Raw genomic sequence first — 16,590 nt, forward strand, 5'->3', positions numbered from 1 at the left:
CTCGACCTCGATTATTTTCCACATTACCTAACATGTTTAGGCTGAGATTCTTCATTAAATCTCCCACTTTCCTCATGTCTTACCTTAGGCCATCATCTTGCATTGTTGTAGTGACCACAACTGGCATAACCTGAGGAGTAATAGGAACCACTGGCTCATGATGAACCCCTGGCACGACCTTGTAAAGAGTCCATAGGTTGGAACTCAGGCTTCCTAGGAGAAGACTCCACCCCTAGCTAGCTCATTTTCCTCGGCTTCGACTCTTTGTTCCTTGCCACCTCCAATGCATCTTCGTATGTTCTAGGCTTCTTTAGCTCCACTCTCCAACATATATTCTCCCAAAGACTAGCCAAGAACTTCTCCTTCTTCATCATGTCAGGTGGGGGTACTTGTGGTGCTAAGGCCTTGCACATCCCCTCCCATGCCAATGAAAACTTACGTATGTACGCATCTACTGGCTCACCTTCCTTTTGCACCAAACCTTGTACTTATTGCCACACTTTGTCAGGATCTTCTGTCTTCACAAACTCCACTTCCAATCCATGCCTTAGATTGTCCCAACTCAATCTTACAAGTGGATCCGCTGCAGGCAACTCCTCTTCAAATTCTTTGGACCAAACTCGTGCATCACTCTTCAAACATATTTGGAGAAGGCGTAACATTTGCGCTAAGTCATGAATCTGGTTGCTAATGCAAGCAACCTCCATCTTTTCCAAAAAGTCTTCCACATCTTCATCACTTCTTCCATGAGATTCCGGATAAGAGAAATCCATGGCTACCCAAGTTATGATTTTTTGAGAACCCCTTCGAACACATGTGCAAAAATCCAAAACTTTTGACTGACATAATCCCTAGAAACTTCAATAGAGCTTGTTTTTAGATAAGTACAAACACGTGCACATCAAATGAATTTTCATAGTTAATCATTGGAATTACAACAGGCAAAGGGCATTCCAGTATCTCTCTTAATCTTCTTGGCCCAAATATAAAGACTATGCGCTGCTGGAAAAAAATCTTCCTGGACACATGAACATTTATTTGGATTCTTTGTGTTAAATGAGAAAGGAGTGAATTGAGATCCGTTTTGATCATCCATTAAAGCCAACCAAGTAGCTTCCAAGAAGGCACAAGTGATTTATCCTCTGATTTTGCCAGAATTTTAGCAGCATAACAACATAAATGGCCTAAAAGACAGGGAACACACTGATGGAGTGAGAGTAGAGAGACTATCCATTTGCCCACTCCACACAGAGAGAGACACACACACACACACCCAAAAAACTCAGCTCAAAAGAGAAGAATTTTGATGTTTAGATAAAATTGATCTTGGGCCAACACCAATGGGGAAAATAGCCCACACAATATGGTTAAAATATGCCAGATACAATCACAAATTGGAGCAACGACTTCGCTCATAGGAGAAACTTACACGGTCAAAATAGCAAAAAAACAGTGAGTATTTTGGCAAAAACGATAGTGCCATTGCGTTCGAAATGGCCCAAAACCCCAGACCACAATGTCAAAGTGCTCAAATCCGACCTCGGATGAGCAGTTTATGGACAAAATAGGCTCCAAAAACAGCAAAAACTCACTTGCGGATGTTCCTCTTCTTCTCTCCATGTTTTTTCTAGTCCTCAGGTTTTGCAGTTTCCACACTTAGCTTTATTACTTGGGCACCTTTGGCCTTTTATTTGACCTCAAACGGACCCCGAACAGGCCAAAAATTGGCCACGCAGTGCATTTTTGTTACCTTTTTGCATCATCCGCACACCTGGCACTCAGCTTTTTCCAATAATGCATCCCACCACCACGTGAAGTGGCCCCCAAATACAATTATCACGATAACCTTTCTGCATAATTATCACAAGAAAACACCCACGTTGTGTTCGTACTTATCCACATGCAAATATTGACCCCATTCGACCTCTTGACACCACTAGATGCCATTTGACGCATCTGCTTACCTCATGTCGTCGGCCCGCGGATAGCTTCCTCAAGAAGTTCTACGCGCTACCAACTCCTCTTTATTATTAAAAAAACACATTGGTACTGGTGATAGTGAAAATCGATGCACTATGTACATGCTGTCCTACCTGTACACATGTGGGCCCCACGTAACCACCTGGCTCTGGAAAATGGGCAATTCTTTATTTGATGCACCATGCATGTGTATATACATATGCGCAATCCCTTGCTCCAAAAAACTCCTAACAACGTCACTAGGGGGGCGTAAGTATACGCATTGCTATACCTGAAGGGAGATCAAATTTTTAGAAAAATTAAAATTTGAATTATCGACACATTTATTGATGCTCTTACCGATGGCTATTCTGATGCGCTTTTGGATGTGCCTACCGACGTGTATACCAACGGACATATCGACACTTGTACTAATGCAACCTGCAAAAATAGAACCGTAATTATATTCTCCTATTTTGCCCCATGTTTTTCAAAACTCTCTTGCTCTCCTCTTCTCCTTTGCTTCAAATCTGTTGTTGTGGGATCTCCCGAGATTTAGATCTCCACTCATACACTTGCCGCCAACAAGAAGGTGAGATTATTGCATAGATTTATGGTAGATTTTTTGGTTTGTGTGTGTGTGTGTGTGTGTGTAGATTTGGCAACATCTTCTCAAGCATTTTGTGCTCAATTGGGCTACTTGTGAGTACGCTATCCCTTTCTTTACCTACATACACACACGCACATATAAACGTAAAGATACATATAAATTTACACAAAATTTAACACACTACGTTGTCAAAAAGTGGGCGTTCTTACGAGGAAAGTGTGGGGCTTCTGGCTGTGAGAGTTTGCAAAAAAAATTAGGATACTTTGACAAGTTGTGACTTACTAGTTAAAGATAAAGTCTTTGAGTGTAGCCACAGGAGCCACAAGAAAGTGTGGGGCTTCTGGCTGTGAGAGTTTGCAAAAAAAAAAGGGATACTTTGACAAGTTGTGACTTACTAGTTAAAGATAAAATCTTTGAGTGGAGAGGAGCTCTCTTGTACACCCACATATATAAAAAATGCCTTACTTAAAGCAAGACAAAAATAAAGCCATCCAAGCTCAATTCATATCTAATCATGGGTGAATGAAAGGTGCTAATGATGCGTTAATGGTAGCTAATCTTTATGGCCCAAACATCCTAGCAAATTGTCCTTTGGAACTCTAGTTTAGTACTCACCATGACATATATATATCTTTTTCTTAGCAATTGGGACAAGCTGTGCATATTGGTTCATAGAGAAACCAAGTAGAGGCTCAATTCTTAAAGGAAAGAGAAATTCTCATAGTTATTTGAGCTCAGTAAGAAACACTAATTTTTTTTGGAAGTGAGCTAACGTAGGTAAAGAAAACAAGAGACCTTTATGTCCTAGGAACAAAGAAATATAGGTATTGGAAGAGAAAAGAAGAAAAACTACACTATATGGCTCTTGCACAACCTTGCGCGTGAAATAAGGAGTGTGGCACACCTTTAATTACTCAATTTCCGCAAGCTTGATGTTGTTCCAATGAGGGAGTAAGAAGAGATTCCCGTATACAAGTGTCTTTGATGTCAATAATATGGATTCATTAATAAAAGATAATTACATAGAGCATATGAAAGTTATAATTTTACTTGTAAGGGTAAGAGTAGTACGTGATTATGGTAGTATGGGCTTGGTTTGATAGAGTGGAAGAGCTTGGTTTGAGAGATAGAGGGTCTTGGCTCGTGAGAGCTTTGCTTGTTGGAGTAGAGGAGCTTGGCTTGTTGGAGTAGAAGAGCTTGACTCGTGAGATCTTGGATAGGTTTGATGAAAGTGTGGTTGAGAGGCTAGGGCTTTTCTTGGATTGATATGATACTATGCAATACAATATCCAAATGAGGGAGGAAGAGCCCTATTTATAGGGGAGGTTACCTCCTTCAGAAGAAGATATTGTGGAGCATTTGGACAAGTGTAGAGCTACTTTTGCCTCCATGTGAGGAATATGAGTTATAATTTCTTCTCCAAAATATCTCCTTGTTGGTGATGACACTTGTTCTTCTAGAGGTCTTTTAGTCCTAGTAAACTTGTCTTCTTCTTTCCGCGTGCCCTTTCTCTTAGTTGATACTTGCTTTTAGAAGTCTTGGGTTTTCTTAGGTTGTCACTTGCTTCCAAAAGTAGACACATTATCGCAGATGTAATCATGTTGAGGGCGAGCTTTTTGAAATGGGGCCTCTAAACCCAAACCAATGGGCCTACCCTCACAAAATGTTCGTAAAGAGGTACGCACACTACTTGGGGCACCACCTTCTTTTGGGAGTGGAGAAGGAAACCAATCAAAATAACACTTGCACTCACCCACTCAAGCAACACACTTTGAAAACCCCCTTACTCTATATACACTTTGGACACTTGAACACCATCAACGATTATGCAACCCAATGCCGTGCATCAAAATGAAATATGCAATTTGTGGAATAGCATTCACCTTCTCCCCATAAGAATACCCATAATACATCCAAACTCTTCCTCTCTCAAGAACTCATCAAAAAATCATGCGCACAAGACTTGCCTCTCAAACACACAAGAGAATCACTTACATCAAACTAACACACTTTGCATAGAGAGCTCATCTCCATCTATGCAATGCCGTGACACAAATAAAATCACCATGAGAGGTAGCGACATGCATATGTAATGAAGCAAAAAAAAGTTGGACTGAGAAATTTCTTTAGACCAATTGAATAAGTGTGAAGAAACAAACCAATGGTAAATTCAGAATAGAACACTTACTTGATTTCTCGCACACCTTTTAAGGGGAGGACAGACGCTGGCTAACCATCACGAATTGCGACACTTGAAAGTTTTGAAGATGATTTCATGATCATTAACATAACCATGAGAGATATCATGATGTATTTACAAATTATTGAGGTGCTACAAATGATTTATTGGGTTGATGGAGTAAGAGATTGTAGAATGGAAAGAGTGGAGAATAGAGTTGCACTTCCTCCAAAGAGGAGGGTTAGGAGAGAGGATGTGAAAGAGGGAGAGTTGGGGTTTTCTCTACTATTGATCAAGAAACAACATGAAGTTGAAAATATAGGAGTGTGTCCTTGAGTCTCTCCAATGGGGCCATTTATAGTTGTGTAGGAGTGGGATTATGCTACACTTAATTAGAGTAAGTGATTAGACCTAATTAAGTGTCCTTTGACCACTCATTGAATATTGGACATAAAAGGGACTATTTATTCACCAAAAATATCATTTTAGACCGTGAAGGCTCCATAGGGGTGCATAATGTAGGTGGGCCCCACCATGAGGCCTTACGGGTGGCTCCTGCGTGGTATCTCAACTTGTCTGTCTTGGCATTTAGAAAGCATCTTTAGGTTGGTCCCATCACATGCAAGTGACCTTGAACACTCATTTCTCTTCTAAAAGATGAGTAGGGGGAAAATAAGATCTCACCCTCTTGATTTACTTGATTTATAGTTCCCTTTTGCTGCGAATCTGACAGATTTACACTATTTTGACCATAACTTTTTACCTGTAGCTCGGAATGACATGCTTCAAAAGACAAAATTGACCTTCTCAACATGTTTGATATGAATTTGGACTATTCTTCACCCCCATGCACCAAGGAATTCGGTTTGGAAGGTCCACACTAGGCTAGGGAACCTTTTGCTTCCAAGTCTTCTTGTATGGGCCCTTTGCTTGTATGCATCCAAGGGGAATCATGCTTTTTCAAAAGGCTATGATGCTTAAACAAATAGAGGAGGTCCCAATATTATTTACTTGTGAAAAGAATATACAATTGGAGTCTTTTTGAAAGGAGAGAAACTATATGTATATTCTTAAGAGATATTGGGCCACCTATGTAGGGGGCATAGAAGACTTGTAGAGAGGGACCATAATCTTTGGTAAAGACAAGTGGAGAGTTGATTTCCATGGGAATTTATCTATATGGGGTGGAAGATGGATATATTATTTTTCTACTACTAATTCACAAGAGGTAAGAAAGTTTAAGGGTATATAGTTGGTTATTCTATGCTTATTCTATGTACAAAGCAAAAAAGAAAGGGATGGTAATATAAATATATGACTAAGGTGACATTTTTGGGAAGAGTATAATGTATGTGTCGCCACAAAGGTTAAAAGAAGAGGGGGAATTTACTCTAGATAACTTAATAGCGTAGAAAAATATATACACATATGAGGAAGAGGACGTTGAGTAGGCTGACAAATATTGCAAAAAGATGGTTACCATTTTATGCCACTCATATTAGCCCTCCCCCAAGCTTAGAGATATTCATATCTTTAGGAGGACGGTGTTGCTTCTTTTTCTTCTTTTTTTTGTCATTTTTCCTTTTCCACTTTTTTTTTTCAATACGAGGAGTGACATGCACTCTTTTACTCCATTAGACCTGCTTTTCATTACCTCAATCCCATAAATCGGAGATGGCATCAGATTCCAAGGCTGGTTTTTCTTTGCACATCAAAGCTTTAACAATAGGTGGAGCATTTTCCAAGCCGAAGGAAGCCATGTCAATTTGGAGCTTAGACGATGTAGGCAAATGACTGCCTATCAACGGATTGATACATTGAAAGTAGGGCTTTAATCTCCATCCATTGACTCTGGTCTTGTGGAGTTTTCCTGATAAATCTGCTAATCTATAACTACCATTCCCAAACTTTTTTTTTATCATGAAAGGTCCCTCCAATCTTTGCAAAAACTTTTTGTCAAGTCGAGTATCAAGTCGGTTATCATAGCGAAGAACCAACATACCTTCCTTCAATCCTTTCCCCTTGAGCTTCTTGTTGATTTTATCCCTTTGGCTTGTCGCTTTGGTGATGTAGTGATCAATGGACTCTTCTCTATCTAGCTCAAGTCGTTGGAGATCTAAGATCCTTTCATGTAGAACCTCTTTTGGTTTTTTTGCCACTCTTGCAAGAACGCGCAAGCTTGAGAGCTCTACCTCAATGGGGAGAAGTGCTTGCTGTCCATAAACTAGATGAAAAGGGGTGAATTGGGTAGATACCTTGAAAGATGTCCTATACGCCCAAAGAGCAGCCATCAAATGGCGATCCCAATCATTAGGCCAGTCCACAACCTGCTTAGAAATGATCTTACATATCATTCCATTCACTTTTTCCACCAATCCATTGCATTGAGGATAGTAGGGTGTGGAATGTAGGTGTTTCATTTTTAACCTCCTCAAGAGATCATTCAGAAGGTCAGCCCTAAAACCCTGGCCTCGATCTGATAAGATTTCTAGGGGTGTTCCAAACCTACTACAAATATGATCAAAAATAAACTTTAATACCTCTTCACCTGTGATTCGGGTTGTGCTTGTTGCTTCCGCCCATCGTGTCATGTAGTCAACACCAATGATGATGAAAACCTTCCCTGTAGAAGTACGAGGTAGAGGACCTATTGCATCCACACCCCACTTTTCAAAAGGGCCATACGATATTATTGGGACTCGAGGATCATATGTTAGTCGTCTATCCCCAGCAATTTGGCATGGCTTACATGCCTTACACCAATATTGGACATCACGATGTAAGCTCGGCCAAATAAACCCTGCTTGTAAAATCATCCTACTTGTAATATCTTGAGAAAAGTGACCACCACAGACGTCATCATGACATGAAAGAAGAATTTTCTCTATCTCTTGCACACCTAGTACTCTTCTCAAGACCAAATCTTTCCCTTTGTGATATAAATCATCCCCGATCAACTGGTAAGGTGTGGCCTTCTTAACTAGTCTATGTCTTTGCACCTTGTCTAAGTGTTTGGGACACTCACCTGCTTGTAGAAAGAAGATAATGTCTTTTAGCTCCTCTTGACCTTGATATTTGGGTTCATATAGTTTCACACCTCCTACCGCCATTTGAAGCTTTTCATTTGCGAGTAAGTCTGCTTCCTTGTTATGAGTTCTCACAATGTGTCGTACCTGTGTTGCTTTAAAACCCTTCATCAAAGCTCTTACACTACTAAGCCACTCAAATACTGTACGATTCTTGCACCTCCAAGTCCCTTGGATTTGCCTAACCACTAGCAAAGAAACACCTTTTATAATAAGTCTTTGTATGTCTAATTCTTTGCATTCTTCTAACCCAAGGGTTAGAGCAGCATACTCAGCCTCATTGTTAGAGTGAACACTGGGTAGAGTGATACCTTTTCTAACCATTACCTCCTTTTGTGGGTTTAAAATGATGATTCCCCCTACTGCTTTGTCTTGTTGGCGTTGATAAGCTTCGTCAAATCATAAAGTATGGGCATTATCAATCTCCTTTACTTTGAACTATTTTGAGCCTTCCTCTCTTTGTAGTCGTGATCCTTCCCTTTCTCTCACTTTGTAGGTGAGAATGTCTGCAAGTCCTGCTCTTGTGCTATCTTCTACAAGGAAAGTGTATTCAAATTCTTGGAGTTCAAGCACCCACTTTGCTATTCTAGATGAGAGGCTCATGTGTTGTGGTACATATGGTAGATTGTGCTCTAAGGTGAGAAAAACAAATGGCACAGGGAGAAGATACGATCGAAACTTCCTTACCACAAACAAGATTTCAAAGACCACTTTCTCCATTTCAGTGTATCCCTTCTCGGCCGGAGTCATCACCTTGCTTGCAAAATAGATCGGCCTCATGTATGATGTTGTAGGATCTTTTTGCATCAAAACAACACCAATTGCTTCGAAACCTACACTTGGAGTGACATAGTAGGTCTCCTTTGGATCTGGTGGCATTAGGATTGGGAGAGAGCTAAGAATGCCCTTCACTTCCTCAAAACATTTTGCATGTTCCCTCCCCCATTCAAATGTAGATTGGCTTGCCAACCTATGCAAAGGGGCGATGGCTTCTACTAGGAGATGGATGAAGCGAGACATGTACCTCACTTTATGGTTGAAGGTCATTAGCTCCTTAGTTGTTGTTGGTGGAGATAATGACAAAAGGGCCTCTACTTTAGAGGGATCCACTTGAATTCCTTGTGAAGAAACCACATGGCCTAGCAAAACCACCTGAGATTCACCGATATGACACTTCTCTGGGTTGAGTTGTCCCCCAAATTGTTGGAGCCTCTTAAGCCCCTCTTCAACCTTTTGGAAATGAAGTGATCTACAACTATAAATACAGAAATCATCCATAAAGACTCTTATAGATTTTCCAAAGAATGGCTGAAATACAAATATTGTGAATCTCATGAAGGTGCTAGGAGCATTGGTGAGCCCAAAAGGCATTACTCTGAATGCAAAACATCCCCAAGGTGTGATGAAGGTGGTTTTTGGTTGGTCCTCTTCTGCTATTCTAATTTGAAAATATCCTGAATACCCATCACACACAGTGTAGCATTCGTGACCTGCTACTTCATTCAAAATTTCATCTTGGAAAGGGAGAGGGAAGTGGTCCCTCTTTGTCGCAGCGTTGAGGGGTTTGTAATCCACGCAGACCGTCCAGTTACCATTCTTCTTGGGAGTGACTACAATAGGTGATACCCATTTGGAGTTGGATACTAGATAGATGAAGCCAGCCTTCAAGAGTCGATTCACTTCTTGTAGAAGAGCCTTTTGTTGCACAGATCCTAGTTGCCTTAGCTTTTGAGCCACGGGTTTGGTCCCTGGTTTCAATTCAATTCGATGCTCTATTACATCTACACCTCTTATTTGTGAGTAGTCAGTGATAAACAAATTGGGATACCTCCTTAACATATTGATGTAGGACCTCTTCTCCTCACAAGTAAGATCTTTTGCAAGCATCTTCTCAAATCCTTCTTCAAGGTGGTGGCGTCTTTCATCCCCTCGTGTGTGATTGTCTGTTGGCTTTTCTTCTACTGGAACATCTTGAGTGTTGGCATTGAATACAATTCCCATTACCTCCAAAGAAGACTCCTCTTCACTGGTTGATGCTTCCTCATCACTTGAGTAAGGACTCTCCTCCTCGCTCTCTTCATCTGCCGTGGTTTCATAGTTGATATCTAGTTGCTTTCCTTCTCGCCAATCATACACCACCGGTTCACCCTTCTTAAGAATCAAACGACCACTTCCCCATTTTTTATCTGCATTCACAGCAATGAGCCAAGGCCTCCCTAGGATGATGGGATAGCCCTCCCCCTTAGTTGGCATGACATACATATCCACTCGTGCATCTATGTTACATACAGAGACTTTTACATTTTCAATGATCCCCAAACACTTCACACTTGAGTTGTTGGCTAGCCTAGCTTGAGAATTAGAGGACTTTGTAATTTCAAGCCCTAACCTGTTCATTGATTTTTCCGTGATCACACACATTTTAGCTCCACCATCAACATATACATTAGACACCTTTTTACCCCTTATGTAAGCATCCACAATGGGTTCCACATCTTTTTGTAGCTTTGAGGCCACAACCTTAATGGAAAGATTTGCTTTCTTTTTTGGAATTCTTGTACTTACCAACCTTGGCCATTGCCTTCTTACTTTGGCTGATAGGTGTAGAAGTTGAGGCCATGAAATGCTTGGCTTTTGGGTTTGTAAATCCTCCAGGATGTTGTAGGGCTCTAGCTCCTTTCCCAATGGGAAGTCGTTGATACCAATTTCCCTTCGCCTTGATCTTTTCTTCCTGCTACTTTCAGCTTCTTCCATCTTTGACTTCTTCTTCTTGTCCCTTCTGGCTGAATTTGTTCCTTCACTTCTCATGTCTTCATCCTTATCATGTGCTCTTGTGCGTTTTTCTGCCGGCATAACATCAAAGTTTAGAGTATGCTCATCTATTACCTCTTCTAGCTTGATGATGTTGACTCCTCTTTCTTCCTCCTCATGTGGGACGGGAGGTATATTTGCTGGTGGTGGTGGTTGACGAAGGATTTCTGGGCCTTGAGCTTGTTCTTGCTGCACAGTAAGAGGAGGCGGTCTGGGGGGATATATGTCTCCCGGAAGTCGCCTTGGATGTGGAAAATTGTACATGCCATGGCCCATTTCATTGCAATTCCTACATCGCAACTCTTGAGCTTGTCTTCGTTGACTGTGATTCCCTTCTCTTGGTTGTCGTTGTTGAGGTAGGCCTTGTACTAGATTCAGAGTGAGGTTCTCAAGCTATTGAGTTAGCCTTTGTAAAACCTCTTGTTGAGAGTTATCTCCTATTTGTGAAGATTGTGCAAGAGGGGCCCTAATTGGTGCTTCCATGGTTTGTGAAGACTCCCTCTCACTCACTTCATTCAAACCCCTTGCTCTATGTGCTTGGAAGTGTAGTTTTTTAAACTTGATGATAGATACCTCACGTGCTTCTTCGAAGGTGGATGGGAATTTTAGCTCTACTTTAGCCTTTAAAAGTGGATACAAGCCAACCATGATTCTCTCTTTTTTTAGAAAGTTAGGTGCACCACCATGATTTTCTAATGTAGCCTCCCACCTACCCCATAGATTGACAAAGGTTGCTTCATAAGAGGGATAGTCTTCAAGGGATACCTGCTTATGTCCAATAAGAAATTTCCATAGTCCTTCAGAAGTATCACCTTGCCCGAACTTGGAGAGGAAGCTTGCTCGCAGTCTCTCCCAATTGGACTTGATTTGGGGTTGCAAGGTCTCATACCATGCTTTAGCTTCTGCTTTTAGAACCAACGGGAAGGCTCGTAACTTTACTTCCTCTTCATCTCTCCCGGATATGAGATGTGCCATCTCCAAGTTGTCAAGAAACTCTTGCGCATCTTCCCCACTTCTTGCATAGAACGTGGGAAAAGAACTTGACATTTTGTTTAGACTTTTTGAAATTTCTTTTTTTTAAAGAAACTTTTCTCTTACGGGCCGCACAAGATCGTTGACACTATAAATCTGATTACATTAAAATGAAGATGTACACATCCATTGTTAATTCGTACTTTATCATAGGTAGAATAAATGGATTAATTGATTTCATTGAGGCGAGTGGATCCAAATATCCTCCTTAAGATAGATTGAAACCTAAACTTAGTTGCAATGATTATATGAATGGATTGCCGAGCAATAGGCCTAAAAGGTTCATTGTTTGGATCGTGATTCATGTGCTACTCCTCGTTGTTGGTTTGAAGACCTCGTTCCTTCATATGGCCCTTGAGCACCCCTTCACCACTCCTTGTTCCTGCCTTCAAAACAAAATGAAAACGTGAACATCAAAAGAAGTTTCATAATTGATGATTGGAAGTATAATTGGATTGGGTGATGCCAGTATTTCTCTAAGTCTTTCTGCACCAAACATAAAAACAATGCGTTGCTAGAAAAAGACTTTTCTATCTATGTGAAAATTTACTCTAATGTTTTGTGCAAAATGAAATGGATAGATGGGAACTCCATTGTTCATCACTAAAAAATTTCAGGGAAACTTGGAACTATGTTCCTCAGTGGGGGCACCACTTTATGAGGGCGAGATTTTTGAAATGGGGCCTCTAAACCCAAACCAATGGGCCTACCCTCACAAAATGTTCGTAAAGAGGTACGCACACTACTTGGGGCACCACCTTCTTTTGGGAGTGGAGAAGGAAACCAATCAAAATAACACTTTCACTCACCCACTCAACCAACACACTTTGAAAACCCCCTTACTCTATATACACTTTGGACACTTGAACAACATCAACGATTATGCAACCCAATGCCGTGCATCAAAATGAAATATGCAATTTGTGGAATAGCATTCACCTTCTCCCCATAAGAATACCCATAATATATCCAAACTCTTCCTCTCTCAAGCACTCATCCAAAAATCATGCGCACAAGACTTGCCTCTCAAACACACAAGAGAATCACTTACATCAAACTAACACACTTTGCATAGAGAGCTCATCTCCATCTATGCAATGCCGTGAAACAAATAAAATCACCATGAGAGGTAGCCACATGCATATGTAATGAAGAAAAAGAGAGTTGGAGTGAGAAATTTCTTTAGACCAATTGAATAAGTGTGGAGAAACAAACCAATGGTAAATTGAGAATAGAACACTTACTTGATTTCTCGCACACCTTTTAAGGGGAGCACAGACGCTGGCTAACCATCACGAATTGCGACACTTGAAAGTTTTGAAGATGATTTCATGATCATTAACATAACCATGAGAGAGATCATGATGTATTTACAAATTATTCAGGTGCTACCAATGATTTATTGGGTTGATGGAGTAAGAGATTGTAGAATGGAAAGAGTGGAGAATAGAGTTGCACTTCCTCCAAAGAGGAGGGTTAGGAGAGAGGATGTGAAAGAGGGAGAGTTAGGGTTTTCTCTACTATTGATCAAGAAACAACATGAAGTTGAAAATATAGGTGTGTGTCCTTGAGTCTCTCCAAGGGGAGCTATTTATAGTTGTGTAGGAGTGGGATTATGCCACACTTAATTAGAGTAAGTGATTAGACCTAATTAAGTGTCCTTTGACCACTCATTGAATATTGGACATAAAAGGGACTATTTATTCACCAAAAATATCATTTTAGACCGTGAAGGCTCCATAGGGGTGCATAATGTAGGTGGGCCCCACCATGAGGCCTTACGGGTGGCTCCTGCGGGGTATCTCAACTTGTCTGTCTTGGCATTTAGAAAGCATCTTTAGGTTGGTCCCATCACATGCAAGTGACCTTGAACACTCATTTCTCTTCTAAAAGATGAGTAGGGGGAAAATAAGATCTCACCCTCTTGATTTACTTGATTTATAGTTCCCTTTTGCTGCGAATCTGACAGATTTACACTATTTTGACCATAACTTTTTATCTGTAGCTCGGAATGACATGCTTCAAAAGGCAAAATTGACCTTCTCAACATGTTTGATATGAATTTGGACTATTCTTCACCCCCATGCACCAAGGAATTCGTTTTGGAAGGTCCACACTAGGCTAGGGAACCTTTTGCTTCCAAGTCTTCTTGTATGGGCCCTTTGCTTGTATGCATCCAAGGGGAATCATGCTTTTTCAAAAGGCTATGATGCTTAAACAAATAGAGGAGGGCCCAATATTATTTGCTTGTGAAAAGAATATACAATTGGAGTCTTTTTGAAAGGAGAGAAACTATATGTATATTCTTAAGAGATATTAGGCCACCTATGTAGGGGACATAGAAGACTTGTAGAGAGGGACCATAATCTTTGGTAAAGACAAGTGGAGAGTTGATTTCCATGGGAATTTATCTCTATGGGGTGAAAGATGGATATATTATTTTTCTACTACTAATTCACAAGAGGTAAGAAAGTTTGGGGGTATATAGTTGGTTATTGTATGCTTATTCTATTTACAAAGCAAAAAAGAAAAGGGTGGTAATATAAATATATGACTAAGGTGACATTTTTGGGAAGAGTATAATGTATATATCGCCACAAAGGTTAAACGAACAAGGGGAATTTACTCTAGTTAACTTAATAGCGTAGAAAAATATATACACATATGAGGAAGAGGACGTTGAGTAGGCTGGCAAATGTTGAAAAAAGATGGTTACCATTTTATGCCACGCATATTAGCCCTCCCCCAAGCTTAGAGATATTCATATCTTTAGGAGGACGGTGTTGCTTCTTTTTCTTCTTTTTTTTCTCTTTTTTTTGTCATTTTTCCTTTTCCACTTTTTTTTTTTTTCAATAGGAGGAGTGTCATGCACTCTTTTACTCCATTAGACCTGCTTTTCATTACCTCAATCCCATAAATCGGAGATGGGAGGGTTGCCTTGGGTATGTTCAGATTCCAATGCTGGTTCTTCTTTGCACATCAAAGCTTTAAAAATAGGTGGAGAATTTGCCAAGCCAAAGGGAGCCATGTCAATTTGGAGCTTAGACGATGTAGGCAAATGACTGCCTATCAACGGATTGATACATTGAAAGTAGGGCTTTAATCTCCATCCATTGACTCTGGTCTTGTGGAGTTTTCCTGATAAATCTGTTAATCTGTAACTACCATTCCCAAACTTTGTTTTTATCATGAAAGGTCCCTCCCATCTTTGCAAAAACTTTTTGTCAAGGCGAGTATCAAGTCGGTTATAATAGCGAAGAACCAACATACCTTCCTTCAATCCTTTCCCCTTGAGCTTCTTGTTGATTTTATCCCTTTGGCTTGTCGCTTTGGTGATGTAGTGATCAATGGACTCTTCTCTATCTAGCTCAAGTCGTTGGAGATCTAAGATCCTTTCATGTAGAACCTCTTTTGGTTTCTTTGCCACTCTTGCAAGAACGCGCAAGCTTGAGAGCTCTACCTCAATGGGGAGAAGTGCTTGCTGTCCATAAACTAGATGAAAAGGGGTGAATTGGGTAGATACCTTGAAAGATGTCCTATACACCCAAAGAGAAGCCGTCAAATGGTGATCCCAATCATTAGGCTGGTCCACAACCTGCTTAGAAATGATCTTACATATCATTCCATTCACTTTTTCCACCAATCCATTGCATTGAGGATAGTAGGGTGTGGAATGCAGGTGTTTCACTTTTAACCTCCTCAAGAGATCATTCAGAAGATCAGCCCTAAAACCCGGGCCTCGATCTGATAAGATTTCTAGGGGTGTTCCAAACCTACTACAAATATGATCCAAAAAAACTTTGATACCTCTTCAGCTGTGATTCGGGTTGTGCTTGTTGCTTCCGCCCATCGTGTCATGTAGTCAACACCCATGATGATGAAAACCTTCCCTGTAGAAGTACGAGGTAGGGGACCTATTGCATCCACACCCAACGTTTCAAAAGGGCCATAAGATATTATTGGGACTCGAGGCTCATATGTTATTCGTCTATCCCCAGCAATTTGGCATGGCTTACATGTCTTACACCAATATTGGACATCACGATGTAAGCTCGGCCAAATAAACCCTGCTTGTAAAATCATCCTACTTGTAATATCTTGAGAAAAGTGACCACCACAGACGTCATCATGACATGAAAGAAGAATTTTCTCTATCTCTTGCACACCTGGTACTCTCCTCAAGACCAAATCTTTCCCTTTGTGATATAAATCATCCCCGATCAACTGGTAAGGTGTGGCCTTCTTAACTAGTCTATGTCTTTGCACCTTGTCTAAGTGTTTGGGACACTCACCTGCTTGTAGAAAGAAGATAATGTCTTTTAGCTCCTCTTGACCTTGATATTTGGGTTCATATAGTTTCACACGTCCTACCGCCATTTGAAGCTTTTCATTTGCGAGTAAGTCTACTTCCTTGTTATGAGTTCTCACAATGTGTTGTACATGTGTTGCTTTAAAACCCTTCATCAAAGCTCTTACACTACTAAGCCACTCAAACAATGTACGATTCTTGCACCTCCAAGTCCCTTGGATTTGCCTGACCACTAGCAAAGAACCACCTTTTATAATAAGTCTTTGTATGCCTAATTCTTTGCATTCTTCTAACCCAAGGGTTAGAGCAGCATACTCAGCCTCATTGTTAGAGTGAACACTGGGTAGAGTGATACCTTTTCTAACCATTACCTCCTTTTGTGGGTTCAAAATGATGATTCCCTCTGTTGCTTTGTCTTGTTGGCGTTGATAAGTTCCGTCAAAGCATAAAGTATGGGCATTATCAATCTCCTTTACTTTGAACTGTTTTGAGCCTTCCTCTCTTTGTAGTCGTGATCCTTCCCTTTCCCTCACTTTGTAGGTGAGAATGTCTGCAAGTCTTGCTCTTGTGCTATCTTCTACAAGGAAAGTGTATTCAAATTCTT

The sequence above is a fragment of the Adiantum capillus-veneris genome, chromosome 11, assembly GCF_014529385.1.
Source record: "Adiantum capillus-veneris isolate H3 chromosome 11, ASM1452938v2, whole genome shotgun sequence".
In the NCBI taxonomy this organism is placed as follows: domain Eukaryota; kingdom Viridiplantae; phylum Streptophyta; class Polypodiopsida; order Polypodiales; family Pteridaceae; genus Adiantum; species Adiantum capillus-veneris.